The 15921-nt window shown below is 44.0% G+C and overlaps 1 long non-coding RNA gene across 1 annotated transcript in view; it reads left to right on the top strand.

Annotated features, from left to right (window-relative positions):
* LOC133763294 (uncharacterized) overlaps positions 1 to 15921 on the top strand; it is a 41872-nt gene that overhangs the window by 10827 nt on the left and 15124 nt on the right. The window contains exon 2 of the long non-coding RNA XR_009866387.1: positions 5895 to 5950. This is a non-coding gene — a long non-coding RNA (uncharacterized LOC133763294). The remainder of the gene's footprint in view (positions 1 to 5894; positions 5951 to 15921) is intronic.

Below are 15921 nucleotides of genomic sequence, written 5' to 3'. Positions count from 1 at the left end.
GACAGGCAGAGTGGACAGTGAGAGAGAGAGAGACAGAGAGAAAGGTCTTCCTTTGCCGTTGGTTCACCCTCCAATGGCCGCCGCGGTAGCGCGCTGCGGCCGGCGCACCGCGCTGTTCCGATGGCAGGAGCCAGGTGCTTCTCCTGGTCTCCCATGGGGTGCAGAGCCCAAACACTTGGGCCATCCTCCACTGCACTCCCTGGCCACAGCAGAGAGCTGGCCTGGAAGAGGGGCAACCGGGACAGGATCGGTGCCCCGACCGGGACTAGAACCCGGTGTGCCGGCGCCGCAAGGCGGAGGATTAGCCTGTTGAGCCACGGCGCCGGCCTCATAAGTACAATTTTAGGAATATAGCAATTCTTCCCACCTACACTCCCACCCCTCCTACTCCCTCTCCCATTCTCAGTCCCATTCTCCATTAAGATTCATTTTCAGTTAACTTCATACACAGAAGATCAACTCTAAACTAAGTAAAGATTTTAATAATTTACACACACACATACATACATACACACACAAACTGTTTGAGAACAAGTTTTACAGTTACTTTCCGTAATACAACTCATTGAGGACAGAGGTCCTGCATGGGAAGTTAGTGCACAGTGATTCCTGTTGTTAAAACCAGTCATATGTATGACGTCAGTGACCACCCGAGGCTCTTATCATGAGCTGCCTAGACTATGGAAGCCTTTTTAATCCACAAACTCTATCAGTATTTAGACAAGGCCATAGTCAAAGTGGAAGTTCTCTTCTCCCTTCAGAGAAAAGTACATCCTTCTTTGATGGCCACTTCTTTCCACTGGGGTCTCACTCACAGAGATACGTCATGTAGAACATTTTTTGCCACAGTGTCTTGGCTTTCCATGCCTGAAATATTCTCATGGGCTTTTCAGCCAGACCAGGATGCCTTAAAGGCTGATTCTGAGGTCAGAGTGCTGTTAAGCATTTCTTTTTTTGTAAAATTTCTACCTCTTAGGTTTACTGTGACTATTAAATAGCATATATAGAGAGCTGTTGGTGAAGTGCCTGACACTTGTCACTCAATAAATAATAACCACTATATAGTACTTTTTTTTTAAATAAAAAGATTTATTTATTTGAAAGGCAGCATAACAGACAAAGATCTTCTGTCCGCTGGGTCACTCACCAAATATCTGCAATAGCTGGGGCTGGGCCAGGCCAAAGATAGGAGACAGAAACTCCATCCAGGTCTCCCACATGGATAATAGGAACCAAAGTGTGTGAGCCATCATCTGCTGTTTCCCAGTATGCATTAGCAGGAAGCTTGATTAGAAACATGGAGTAGCCAGGACTCAAATCAGGTGCTCCAATGTGGGATACAGGTGTCCCAAGTGGCTGCTTAGCCCACACAACACCCACTCCAGTAGTTATTTTTATAATCATTTATTGTTGTTTTTCTCTACATCCTAATAAAGTAGCTGTAAGAACCTTAGAGACTATTTAGTCTAATGGTTCTTAACTTTGGGTGCACTTTGGAATTACTGGGTAGCATTAAGAAGTCTACTCTCTAGATCCCAGCACCAGAGGTTTGAATGCAGCATAGTCAGAATTTTTAAGCAATTATTTATGTATCTTAAAGGCAGAGACAGGGAGAGAGAGAGAGAGAGAGAGAGAGAGAGAGAGAGAGAGAGAGAGAGAGAGAGAAAGGAGGCCTTTCATTTGCTGATTCACTCACCAAACACCCACAAACAGCTAGGGCTGGGCCAGGCCAAAGGCAGAAGATTGAAACTCAATGTCTCATGTGGAGTGGCAGGGCCCCAACTACTTGAGCCATGCACACCTTCATTGGTGTGCATTATCTGGAAATTATATCCAAAGCAGGGCTAGGACTTGAATCCAGGGACTCTGATATTGGATGCTAGCAACTTAACTGTTGCTCCAAACACGTGTCCCATTTGTTCAGACTTTTTAAAAGCCCTCTAGGTGATTGTAGTATGAACCTGGGATAGGAAATTATTACCCTGCACCCGTGTGGGGAACATCCTGCCCACAAGCCATATAAGGCCCTCAAAATCATTTGTTCTGGCCCTGCCATGGCACCTGTATACAGGACTTGAAATTCAATAAATCTTTAGCAGGCTAGTTTTTAAACTGATAATTTTGTGTGGCTCACAATGATGTTTTAAATATCCCAATGGCCCTCAGCAGGAAAACTATTCCTCCCACCCCTGCTCTAGACCAACATCTTCACTGTACAGATGGGAGAAAGAGGCTCAGAGAAAATGTGAGTGACTTGTCTGGTGACACGGGGTGAAGAAATCAAACTGAAGTCGGCTGACTCCTAGTCCTAGGCCCTCAGCACACGACACTGCCACCCTCGGGCCCCCTTCCTGTGCCTCTACACAAGTGCTGTGCCCACACCAGCTCCATCCCATCCATAGCAGTACAGTTTGCAACTTGAGTGCTTCTTTTGTGCCAGACACTGAGCAAGCCACACGACGACGTGTATTATCTCCAATCCCTAAACAAGCTATCAATGAAAATGTGAATATCCCCATTGTAGGAAAAGAAAGCTGCTGTTCAGAGACTTTAAGAGACTACCTAAAGAAACAGTTTATGGGGAAAATTCAGAATCGGATATAGTCCATTGGTCTCCAAAGTCCAGGCTCAGGGTCTGGCATTGTGGCACTGCATATTAAGTTGTTTGCAATGCCAGCATCCCCATATCACAGTGCCCCAGCTTCTCTGCTTCCAATCCAGCTTCCAGCTAATGTACCTAGCAAGGCATCAGAAAATGGCTCAAGTTCTAGGGCTTCTGCCACCCATGTGAGAAACCAGGATGGAGTTCCTGACTCCCAGCTTCAGCTGAGCCCAGACGTGGCTCTTGCAGCCATTTGGGGAATAAATCAGCAGATAGAAGATTGTGTGTGTGCGCATCTCCCTTTCAAATATATCTATTTTTTAAAGTTCAGGCTCTTTGGCTATACTTACTGCCTTCTGTTCCTATCCCATCTTACCTGCCTGGGTTATTTCTCCATCAAGAACGAACTCTAACTTCACTGCATCAGTATAATCCCTTCCATCTCAAACTCCAAGGATCTCTTTATTAATCCAGCTTTCATGGCACCAATCACAGTTTTAGTCAAGCTGTGTAGATGACCCACTTCCTTCTGTAAATGCCTGGGAAGAAGGAGCTTCAACCTGTTTCAGGCCTGAGCCCTGTAGCTGTGCCAAGGTGTGGTGATATTTCAGGATCATAATTCAGGTTTTTTTTGTGAGACCCCCACCCTTGGAAATCCCAAGAAAAGGATCTCAGCTCACAGGTAGAGTTGAAATCCAAACTGACATAGAATGGAGAATAAATTCCTTGGGCTTAGTTTGTAGTAATAATACTCTCTTTTCTACAAGTAAACCTCTAGGTGTCAGTCAAGAGCCTGATTCTGAGAGCGTGAGCGTCTCAGAAAGGAAATCAGTGATCTCACCAACCCAAAGCTAGCATTCCCTCTCAAACCTAACAACTGCCATAGCAACCTTCCTTCTAGCTCAGAGGCTGGTGATGAGCAACGCACTGTTCTGGAGGCAATCCTTCTGTGTTTGGATAGCTTTATTAGAATGTTGTTCTTGATTTTATGTGAAACTGCCTCCTTGTAGCTTCCACCTACTCCACAAAGAATTAAGTACATCTGGGCCTGGGATCTGAGAGGTCTGTCATGAGTGAGGCCCTCTACCCAAACTGTGCCTTGCATAGCTGGCACAGGGGATATCTCTACTGCTCCAGGGTGTCCTGCGCATCAGCCCCTCCCATCAGCAGATAGGAAGAGGGATTCCAGTAAAGACCTAGAGAGTGTATGTCTTGTTCACAGAAACCTCCTTTTCTCTTCTATTTTTTAAAAGATTTATTTATTTATTTATTTATTTATTTGAAAGTCAGAGTTACAGAGAAAGAGGGAGAGAGAGAGAGAGATCAATCTTCCAACCACTGGATCACTCCCCAGATGGCTGCAATGGCTAGGTCTGGGCAAGCTTAAACCTGGAGCCAAGAGCTTCATGTGGATCCCCCATATAGGTGGCAGGGGCCCAAGTACTTGGGCCATCTTCCACTGCTTTTCCCAGGCCATTAGCAGGGAGTTGGATTGGAAGTGGAGCAGCCAAGACTTGAACTGATGCACATAGAGAATGTTGGCACTGCAGGTGGTGGCTTTACATGCTACACCACAGCACCAGCCCTTCTCTTCTGTTCTTTACCAAGGGCCCTCCTCAAGAGCCTGAACTTTGTTTAGTCAAGCCTACCTTCTCTGATCAAAAAGTAAGGAGGAGGGGTGGGCATTTTGCATAGCAACTAAGTCTCTGCTTGGGGCACTTGTATCCCATATCAGAATGCTTGATTACTGTCCTGGCTGCTTCCCTTCTGACCCAGCTCCCTGCTAATACATACTCTGGGAGGCAACAGGTGACGGTTCAAATAGTTGAGCCCCTGCTACCCACCTGGGAAACCTAGATAGAGTTCTGGGTTCCTGGCTTTGGCTTGGTCCAGCCTTGGCTATTGTGAGCATTTGGGGAGTAAATCAGCAAATGGAAGATTTCCATCTGTTTCTCTGCCTTTTAAATGAAATGAAAATAAATTTTTAAAATAAAAGAAAAAGGATTATTACTGTGCTTCCTGGTACCAGATGGAGTCTTCTGAAAATATGTAGAACAAATCCAGTGTCTCTTCCTCCAGGGATCTGAAGACACAGATCCACCATACATCCAACATACCTTAACTAGGAGCCTGTCCTGTGCCAAGCACTGAATCTCTTCATAGGCAGTTAGCAAGTGGTGAATGGTAACTATAACAAAAGATCAATCGATCTATCATCTATCTATCTATCTATTTATCTATCTAAAAGGCAGAGCAATAGAGAAAGAGAGAGAGAGAGGTCCATGTTCTTTCCACTGGTTCACTTCCCAAATGTCCACAGCAGTTGGACTGGGCCAGGCTAAAGCCACAAGCCAGGAACTCCATCCTACTTTCCCACATGGGTGGCAGGGACCCAAATACTCGGACTGTTATAACCTGATAACTCAGTCACAGTTATTCCACTTTTTTTAAAAAAGATTTATTTATTTATTTGAAAGGCAGAGTTACAGAGATGCAGAGGCAGAGAGAGAGAGAAAGAGAGAAAGAGAGAGAGAGAGAAAGTCAGAGTCTTCCATCTGCTGATTCACTCCCCAGTTGGCTGCAATGGTCGGAGCTGTGCCGATCCGAAGCCAGGAGCCAGGAGCTTCTTCCAGGTCTCCCATGTGGGTGCAGGGGCCCAAGGGCTTGGGCCATTTTCCACTGCTTTCCCAGGCCATAGCAGAGAGCTTCCTCCTCCTTCCTCTCCTAATCCCTCTCTTAATTTTTACAATGATCTACTTTCAGGTTACTTACTTAAATTATTTTTTAAGAAAGCTTTTATTTAATGAATGCAAATTTCATAGGTACAGCTTTGGGAATATAGTGGTTCTTCCTCCCATACCCGGCTTATTTTTAATTAACTTTATATACAGAAGACCAACTCTATACTAAGTAAAGATTTCAACTATTTGCACGCACACATACACACATACACACAAGTATAAAGTATTGTTTGAGAACAACTTTTGCAGTTACATATATATGTATACATAATGATGATATGTATACATAAGACGATGTATACGTTGTCTTAAGATGAAATTAGAGTAATTAGCATATCCTCCTTTGCAGTTTCTGAAAACAGTATTTACGTTTCAGCCCATGACTCACCAGGGCTTTTCTCTGAGGACACAGTCCTTTTTGGTAACTGTGTCTTGTTTTTTCAATGCCAACTATTTCTGGCAGTGAGCCAAGCAGAGGAGACCACAGATTCCTTGTTGTTGTATTTTCTGCAATTGTAATTGTTTATTCAATCTTATTTTCTCTTTTTCAGCTTAAGGGATGCCAGAGCCAGCAGGAGAGAGAAACTGGAAGGACACTAACTGGAAGGTTAGTGTTGTTTTGTTCCCCCAGCTAATATTGTAGGATCCTACTTATCGCTAAGACTGTACTGACCATATTCCTAGACCCAGGCCTGGGGAGCCACTGTGAGCCGCTCTTGTGATGCTCCCTAGCGGCCCACAAGGCCAACTAAGGACTGCACCTGTCCAGGTTTTCTTGATTTGCAAGTTAATTTTTTCTTGGTTTTAGCTAAGAGTGAAGTTAGCAAAAAAGAGGACAAAATACTGTATATATTGTGGTTCACCAAAATAGAAGACATATTGAGAAGTTTTGAACAGAAATGATGGACTATTCCCTCTCATCTTTTTTATTTTTTAAAAGATTTATTTTATTTATTCGAAAAACAAAGATACAGAGAGGTAGAGCCAGAGAGAGAGAGAAAGAGGTCTTACATTCCACTGGTTCACTCTCCAAATGACCGCAACAGCCACAGCTGAGCTGACCTGAAGCCAGGAGCCAGGAGCTTCTTCCAGGTCTCCCACGTGGGTGCAGGGACCAAGGACTTGGGCCATCTTCTACTGCTTTCCCAGGCCATAGCAGAGAGCTGGATTGGAATAGGAGAAGCCAGGACTCGAACTGGCACCCATATGGATGCTGGCCCTGCAAGGTGGGGCTTTAACCTACTGTGCTGCTGTGCCACAGCGCTGCCCCCCTCCCTTTTCATCTTAAAACAAGCATAATTCTCTCTGGGCTGATTCACGTTGAGAAATTCAGTCAAATGAAACTTTTATGGGCTATGATATTTATGGATTTAGCATTCAAGGTCTTGACTGTTCCTGAGTAAAAAGTGGTCATGTATCATTTTGAGGAAACCCAAATTTGAATCCTGTACACTAGGACACGGACATGAAGAAGAAAGTCAGTTAACTCTGCTATCCAGCATGTGAGGGTACAATGAGAAATCAGCTGTATACAACATGGAATAGGCCCCTTACCAGAACCTAGCCACATTGACATGCTGCTCACAACTTAATATTCTCCAGAACTGGGAAGAATAAATTTATATTGTTTATTTTTTAAAATAAGAAGAAAGATGCCGGCACCGCGGCTCAATAGACTAATCCTCTGCCTGCAGTGCCGGCACCCTGGGTTCTAGTCCTGGTCGGGGCACCGGTTCTATCCCGGTTGCTCCTCTTCCAGTCCAGCTCTCTGCTGTGGCCCGGGAAGGCAGTGGAGGATGGCCCAAGTGCTTGGGCCCTGCACCCGCATGGGAGACCAGGAGGAACCACCTGGCTCCTGGCTTTGGATCAGCGTGGTGCGCCGGCTGCAGCGCGCCGGCGACAGCGCACTGGCCGCAGCGGCCATTAGGGGGTGAACCAACGGAAAAGGAAGACCTTTCTGTCTCTCTCTCACTGTCCATTCTGCCTGTCAAAAAAATAAAATAAAATAAGAAGAAAGAGAAGAGGTGGAAGGGAGAGAAGAGGACGAGGAAGAGGAAGAAGAGTTAGCCCAGCTGACGGCTCATCCATCATATCACATGTGTTGCTTTGTAGCTACATCCTCAGCCTTATAGATGCATTTTATAGGGAAAGCTGTATGATATAGTGGTACATGAACATTTAGATGTTCTCGAAGTTCTCTGATACATCCTTCAAAATTCTTAAGGTCTATCATCCTTCAATTGTAATTCATTATTTCCTACTTCTGTGACATTGACTTTTATATCTGCCTAGCATTCCCTGATATACAACTATTAAAATTATGTTCCGGGGCCGATGCTGTGGCGTAGCAGGTTAATGCCCTGGCCTGAAGCGCCGGAATCCCATATGGGTGCTGGTTCTAATCCCGGCTGCTCCACTTCGCATCCAGCTCTCTGCTGTGGCCTGGGACAGCAGTAGAGGATGGCCCAAGTCCTTGGGCCCCTGCACCCACGTGGGAGACCCGGAGGATACTCCTGGCTTCTGGCTTTGGGTTGTTGCAGCTCTTGCCATTGCTGCCAATTAGGGAGTGAACCATTGAATGGAGGATCTCTCTCTCTCTCTCTCTCTCTGCCTCTCCTCTCTCTGTGTAACTCTGACTTCCAAATAAATAAATAAATCTTTAAAAAAATAAAATAAAATTATGTTCCACAAATGTATTGTTCATTGACATTTTCCCAGACCTCTAATTTTCCTTCTACCTGCTTTGGGCCTGCTTAGAATTTTACCTGTACTGTTTGTATGGTTTTTATTTTATGTGATATTGTATTAGGGTTCACTGGAGACACAGCCAGTAGGATATATGCAAGTTACTTGAGAAGAGATTTATTATACAAATTGGCTTATACAGTTATGCAGGCTGAGAAAAGCCATGATATGCAGTCTACAAGCTAGAGGACAAGCAGGTGGTGGTTTGAGTTCAAAGGCTGAGAACCAGGAAGCCAGGGGAACCCGTAGTATAACTCTCGGTCCAAGACTAAGGGCCTGAGAACCTGGAAGGTTGCTAGGATAAGTCCCAGAGTCTGAAGGCCCCAAAACCACGGGTTCTGATGTTCAAGAGCAAGAGGAGATGGATGGGGCCAGCGCTGTGGTGCAGCGAGTTAATGCCCTGGCCTGAAGTGCCGGCATCCCATATGGGTGCTGGTTCTAATCCCGACTGCTCCACCTTCCGATCCAGCTCTCTGCTATGGCCTGGGAAAGCAGTAGAAGATGGCCCACATCCTTGGGCCCCTGCACCCATGTGGGAGACCTGGAAGAAGCTCCTGGCTCCTGGCTTTGGTGCAGCTCCAGCCGTTGCGGTCATCTGGGGAGTGAACCAGCGGATGGAAGACCTCTCTCTCTGACTCTACATCTCTCTGTAACTCTTTCAAATAAATAAAATAAATCTTAAAAAAAAAAAAGAGCAAGAGGAGATGGATATTCCATCTCCAGAAATGAAAGCAAATTGTTCCCTCCTCTGACTTTTTGTTCTATCTGGGTTCTCAATGGATTGAATAATGCTGGCTCACATTGGTCAGACCAAGCTTGCTACTCAGTCTATAATGCAAATGCTGGTCTCCTCTGGAAAACCCTCTCAGACACACCCAGGAATAATGTTTTATAATCTACCTGGGAGTCTATTAACCCACTATAGTTGACACATAAAATTAACCATCATAGACCTTGAATAACAATAATCTTCTTGGGCTGGTGCTGTGGTGTAGCAGGTAAAACCACTACTTACAGTGCCGGCATCCCATTTGGGTGATCTGATCCAGCTCTCTGCTATGGCCTGGGAAAGCAGTGGAAGATGGCCCAAGTGCTTGGGCTCCTGTGCCCATGTGGGGGACCCAGAAGAAACTCATGGCTCCTGGCTTCAGATTGGCACAGCTCTGGCCATTGAGGTCATCTGGGGAGTGAACAAGTGGATGGAAGACTTTTCTCTCTCTCTCTCTCTGTCTCTCTCTCTGCCTCTGCCTCTCTGTAACTCTACCTTTCAAGTAAATAAATAAATCATTAAAAAATAAAAACTAAAACAATAATCTTCCTACTTTATCTTATTTCTGTTTCTGAGATTATAAACATTTTCAAGTTGTAAGTTGTCTTATCCGGGTCCGGCACTGTGGCACAGTGGGTTAAACCCTAGCTGGAGTGCTGGCATCCCATATGGGCTCCGGTTCTAGTCTGGCTGCTCCTATTCTGATCCAGTTCTCTGCTGTGGCCTGGGAAAGCAGTAGAAGATGGCTCAAGTGCTTGGGGCCCTGCACCCACGTGGGAGACCCGGAAGAAGCTCCTGGCTCCTGGCTTCGGATCAGCTCAGCTCTGGCCATTGCGGCCATCTGGGGGATGGACCAGCAGGATGGAAGACCTCTCTCTGTGTTTCTACCTCTCTCTGTAACTCTATCAAATAAATAAAATAAAATAAATCTTTAAAAAAAAGTGGTCTTATCCAAGACACTCTACCTCCCACCCCACCCTGCTCCTGTCCCTGCCAACTGTCCTACTTCCACAGAGCCCAAAACATTGCCCTCATGTGACAAGGACCAATAAATGTTGAGTTGAATTGTGTTCAAGGCTAGTTATGTTGTAGCAAAGTAAATAGACACCTTGTAGATGATAGCATGTTTGATAAAAAGCCATATTACTATGCTCTTTGGGTAATGTGATATGCAGGAATATATGAAAAAATTGAGTCTGAGCAAGATCAATGCCTGCTATAACATTGGTGTTTATTATCCTTCTTCTAATTTGAGAATTCATCTGGTCTAGCTCTGCATTTTTTAAAGATTTTTTAAACTTAATTTCTATTTATTGAAAGGCAGAGTTACATAGAGAGAGAAAGAGAGAAAGGGATTTTCCATGCACTGGTTCACTCCCCAAATGGCTGCAATGGCCAGAGTTGAGCCAGACTGAAGCCAGGAGCCAGGAGTTTCATCTGGGACTCCCAGATAATTACCTTGTAAATGTTTTCTCTGCCTTGACCTTGCTTGTCTAAATTCATTTTCTTTTTTCTTTCTTTCTTTTCTTTTCTTTTCTTTCTTTCTCTTTTTTTTGACAGGCAGAGTTAGACAGTGAGAGAGAGAGAGAGAGAGAGAGAGAGAGAGAGAGAGAATGGTCTTCCTTCTGTTGGTTCACCCCCAAATGGCTGCCACAACCGGCACCCTGTGCCGATCCGAAGTGAGGAGTCAGGTGTTTCCTCCTGGTCTCCTATGTGGGTGCAGGGCCCAAGGACCTGGGCCATCCTCCACTGCCCTCCCGGGCCACAGCAGAGAGCTGGCCTGGAAGAGGAGCAACCGGGACAGAATCTGGCTCCCCAACCGGGACTAGAACCTGGGGTGCCGGTGCCGCAGGCGGAGGATTAGCCAAGTGAGCTGTGGCGCCGGCCTGAATTCATTTTCCATACTGAACCTGAAGTTACTTTTAAAATGTGAATCACCATTATGAAATAGAATTTATACTATGTGTATACGAAAAGTTTAATGTTAAAAGTAACTATATAATTATGACATCAGTATATCAGAACAAAACTATGATCATCGTAACAAAATGCTAAAAAATGATAAAAATCAACATGGAGTTTTTAAAAACTGTTTTGTGGTAAAAACACTGAATGTGATATTAACCCTCTTAACAAATTTTTTAAAAAACGTTTATTTATTGGGACTGGCATTGTGGCATAGCAGATAAAGCTTTTGTCTGCAACGCTGGCACCCCCTATGGGCATGGATTCATGTACAAGCTGCTCCACTTCTGATCCAACTCTCTGCTAATGGCCTGGGAAAAGCAGCAGAAGATGGCGCAAGTGCTTGGGCCCCTGTACCCATGAGGGAGACCCAGATGATGCTCCTGGCTCCTAGCTTTGGCCTGGCCTAGCCATAGCCAATGTGGCCATCTAGGGAGTGAACCAACAGAACCCTATTATCAAATTTTTAAGTGTGCATTATTATTGAGTAGGTACAATGTTGCAAAGCAAATCTCTAGAACTTATTCATCTTGCTTGACTGAGATGGTAACTTCCCACTTCTCACTCCCCTATCCCCTGGTCATTACCACTCTGATTATATGAATTTGACAGTTTCAGATATCTTGTATAAATGGAGTCATGTAATATTTGTCTTTCTGTGTCAGTCTTATTTCAGTTAGCAAAATGCTCCCCAAGTACATGCATATTGTCACACATTGCAGTCTCCTTTTTTAAGGCTGAATAGTATGACATTGTGTGTGTGTGTGTGTGTATCATGCTTAATGGACTTTTAAGTTGTTTGCTCTTCTTAGTTAGAGTGCTATAATAAACACTGAAGAGCAGATATCCCTCTCTTGTTTTAAAGATTTATTTATTTTATTTATTTGGAAGGCAGAGTTATAGAGAGAAGGACAAAAGAGAGATCTTCCGTCTGCTGGTTTACTCCCCAGATGGCCGCAACAGCAGGGGTTGGGCCAGGCTGAAGCCAGGAACCAGGAGCTTCATCTGGTTCTCCCATATGGGTACAGGGGTCCCAGGACTTGGGCAATCTTCCATTGCTTTTCCCGGGCCATTAGCAGAGAGCTGTATCAGAAGTGGGGCAACTGGGACTCCAACTGGTGCCCATTTGGGATGTTGGTGTTGCAGGTGGCTTAATCCATTATGCCACAGTGCCAGCCCCCAGATATCTCTTCAACATACTGATTTAGTTCTTTTGGATATAAACACAGAAGTAGGATTGCTGGATCATGTGGTAGTTCTATTTTTGATATTTTGAGGAAACTTCATCATGATTTCCATAGCAACTGCACCACTTTCATCCCCACCAAAATTATTCAAGGATTTCCTTTTCTCCACATTCTCACCAACACTTGTTATCTTTTTTTTTTTTTTAAGATTTATGTAATTGAGAGGCAAAGTTATAGACAGCAAAAGGTAAAGAGAGATAGAGTGAGGTCTTCCATTCACTGATTCAGTCTCCAAATGGCTGCAAAGGCTGGAGCTGGGCTGATCCAAAGCCAGGAGCCAGGAGTCTCCTCTGGGTCTCCTGTTGTGGGTGCAGGGCCCAGGCATTTGGGCCATCCTCCACTGCTTTCCCAGGCACATTAGCAGGGAGCTAAATCAGAAGCAAGGGAGCTGGGACTCATACTGGCACCCATATGGTATGCTGGTGCCACAGGTGGAGGCTTAACGTACTACACCACAGCCCCGACACCTAACTTTTGTCTTTCTTTTTTCTTTTTTTTTCATTTATTAAACTTTTATTTAATGAATATAAATTTCCAAAGTACAGCTTATTTGTCTTTCTGACAGGTGTGAAGTAATTCACTCTTTGATTTGCATTTCCCTGATGATTAGTGAACTTTTTTTTTTTGTCTATTTAAGGGCCAGTGGTATGTCTTTTGAAAAATGATTCTATTCACTTCCTTTGCCCATTTTCTAACCACATTATTGGTTTCTTGTTTTGTTTTTTAACTTTTGAGTTATAGGAAGTCTTTAAATATTTTGGAGATTAACTCCTTATCTATGGTATGGTTTGCACACAATTTTTCTCTCAGTCCACACTCTGCCTTTTTGTTCTGTCTATTGTTTCGGTCACTATGCAGAAGCTTTTCTGTTCGATGGAGTCCTACTTGTTTATTTTTGGTTTTGATATCTGTGCTTTTAGCATAATATACAGGAAATAATTGCCAAAACCAATGTCATGAAGATTTTTCTGTATGTTTTCTTCTAGGATTTTTCCAGTTTCTGGTCTTTTTTTTTTTGGGGGGGGGGGGGAGTGGGACAGGCAGAGTGGATAGTGAGAGAGAGAGAGACAGAGAGAAAGGTCTTCCTTTGCCGTTGGTTCACCCTCCAATGGCCGCTGCGGCCGGCGCATCGCACTGATCCGAAGCCAGGAGCCAGGCGCTTCTCCTGGTCTCCCATGCGGGTACAGGGCTCAAGGACTTGGGCCATCCTCCACTGCCTCCCCGGGCCATAGCAGAGAGCTGGCCTGGAAGAGGGGCAACCGGGATAGAATCCAGCGCCCCAACCGGGACTAGAACCTGGTGTGCTGGCACCGCAAGGCGGAGGATTAGCCTGTTGAGCCATGGCGCCGGCAGTTTCTGGTCTTATATTTTGAAGTAGTCTTGATTGTTTTATATGTTGTAAAATAAAGATCTAAAGTTTTTGGACAGATCCCACATGGGATGTAAGTACACAGTGACTCCTGTTGCTGACTTAACAATTTGACACTCCTGTTCATGGCGTCAGTAATCTCCCTAGGCTCTAGTCATGAGTTGCCAGGGCTATGGAAGCCTTTAGAGTTCGCTGACTTTGATCTTATTCTGCTAGGGTCATAGTCAAAGTGGAAGTTCTCTCCTCCCTTCAGAGAAAGGTACCTCCTTCTTTGATGGCCCCGTTCTTTCCACTGGGATCTCACTCACAGAGATCTTTCATTTAGGTCTTCTTCTTTTTTTTCTTTTCCATGGTATCTTGGCTTTCCATGCCTACAATACTCTCATGGGCTCTTCAGCCAGATCCGAATGCCTTAAGGGCTGATTCTGAGGCCAGAGTGTTGTTTAGGACATCTGCCATTCTATGAGTCTGCTGTGTATCCCGCTTCCCATGCTGGATCCTTCTCTCCCTTTTTGATTCCCATGTGGGATCTGTCCTTAATGTGTTGTCTAATGTGCAGTGATGCTATAACTAGTACTGAAACAGTATTTTTATACTTTGTGTTTCTGTGTGGGTACAAACTGATGAGATCTTTACTAATTATATACTGAATCGATCTTCTGTATATAAAGATAATTGGAAATGAAAAAAAAACCTGGTGTTAAATTGGAAATGGCATAGAAAATTAATTTTTTAAAAAAATATTATGTAGGATCTCTGTCTTTAATGTGCTGTACATTGTTATTTAATGCTATAACTAGTACTTCAACAGTATTTTTTTCACTTTGTGTTGCTATATGGGGGCAAACTTGAAATCTTTACCTAATATATACTAAACTGATCTTCTGTATATAAAGAGAATTGAAAATGAATCTTGATGTGATTGGAAGGGTAGAGGGAGCGGGAAAGGGGAGGGTTGCGGGCGGGAGGGAAGTTATGGGAGGGGGGAAGCCATTGTAACCCATAAGCTATACTTTGGAAATTTATATTCATTAAATAAAAGTTTAATAAATGAAAAAAAAAGATCTAAATTTTAAATTTTTATTTATTTATATATTTTTATTTTATTTAAAAGACAAAAAGATACAGAGAAAGAGACAGGTGGAGGGAGATCGTCCGTCTGCTAGTTCACTTTCCAAATGCCTGCATCAGCCAAGGCTGGGCCAGGCTGAAGCCTGGAGCCCAGAAGTCAGTTCAGGATTCCCATGTGGATGGCAGGGACCCAATTCAATGCAGCCTCACAGGGTATTCGTTAGAAAGAAGCTAGATTGGAAGCACAGAGTCAGAACTCAAACCAGATGCTGTAATAGGCGTTGTAGGCATTCCAAGCGGTGACTTAACCACTGTGCCACACATGCACATTCTTTTGCATATGGATATCCACTTTTCCCAATATTGTGTGTTGAAAAAACTATCCTTTCCACATTGTGTGTTCTGGGTATCATTGTCAAAGATCAGTTAACTGTATATGTGTGGATTTAATTCTGAGCTCTATTCTGTTCCATTCTTCTGCCTTTATGCCAGTAAGATTCTGTTTAGGTTATTGTAGCTTGGTGATATCTTTTGAAATAAGGAAGTGTGTTACCTTCAGCTTTGCTTTGACTATTTAGGGTTTTTAATGATTTCATGTGAATTTTAGAATTTTTTTTTCTATTTTCGTAAGAAGTGCCATTGGGATTTTGAAAGGGATTATGTTGAATCTGCAGATCATTTTGTATAGTATAGACATTTTAACGATATTAGCCATTCCAAATATAATCACAGGTGTCTTGTTCAGTTTCTTTTCATTGATGTTTTTTGGTTTTCAGTAGCCAACTCTTTCAGATACTTAGTTTATTTCTAGGATTTTATTCTCTTCTATAATATGAGTTTTTTTAAATGATTTATTTTATTTATTTGAAAGACAGAGTTACAGAGAGAGGTAGAGATAGAGAGAGATACCCCAATTGGCTGCAACGGCTGGAGCTGCACCCACGTGAAGCCAGGAGCTTCTTCTGGGTCTCCCATGTGGGTGGCAGGGGCCCAAGGACGTGGGCCATCTTCTATTGCTTTCCCAGGCCATAGCAGCAAGCTGGATCAGAAGGGGAGCAGTCAGGACTAGAACCAGTGCCCATATGGGATGCCGGCTCCTCAGGCCAGGGCTTTAACCTGCTGTACCACAGTGCCGGCCCCAATGAGGTTGTTTTTGTAATTTCCATTTCAGATAGTTTAATTTCCTTTTCATATTGTTAGTATATATAAATGTAACTGATTTTTTTAAAGATTTATTTATTTATTTGAAAGTCAGAGTTACACAGAGAAGGAGAGGCAGAAAGAGTGAAGTCTTCCATCCGCTGGTTCACTCCTCAAATGGCCGCAATGGCTGGAGCTGTGCCTATCCAAGGCCAGGAGTCAGGAGCTTCTTCTGGGTCTCCCACATGGGCGCAGGGGCCCAAGGACTTGGG

Source organism: Lepus europaeus, chromosome 7, assembly GCF_033115175.1.
Source record: "Lepus europaeus isolate LE1 chromosome 7, mLepTim1.pri, whole genome shotgun sequence".
Lineage (NCBI taxonomy): Eukaryota > Metazoa > Chordata > Mammalia > Lagomorpha > Leporidae > Lepus > Lepus europaeus.
The sequence above is the reverse complement of the archived record's forward strand: the minus strand, read 5'-3'. Positions and strand labels throughout refer to the sequence as shown.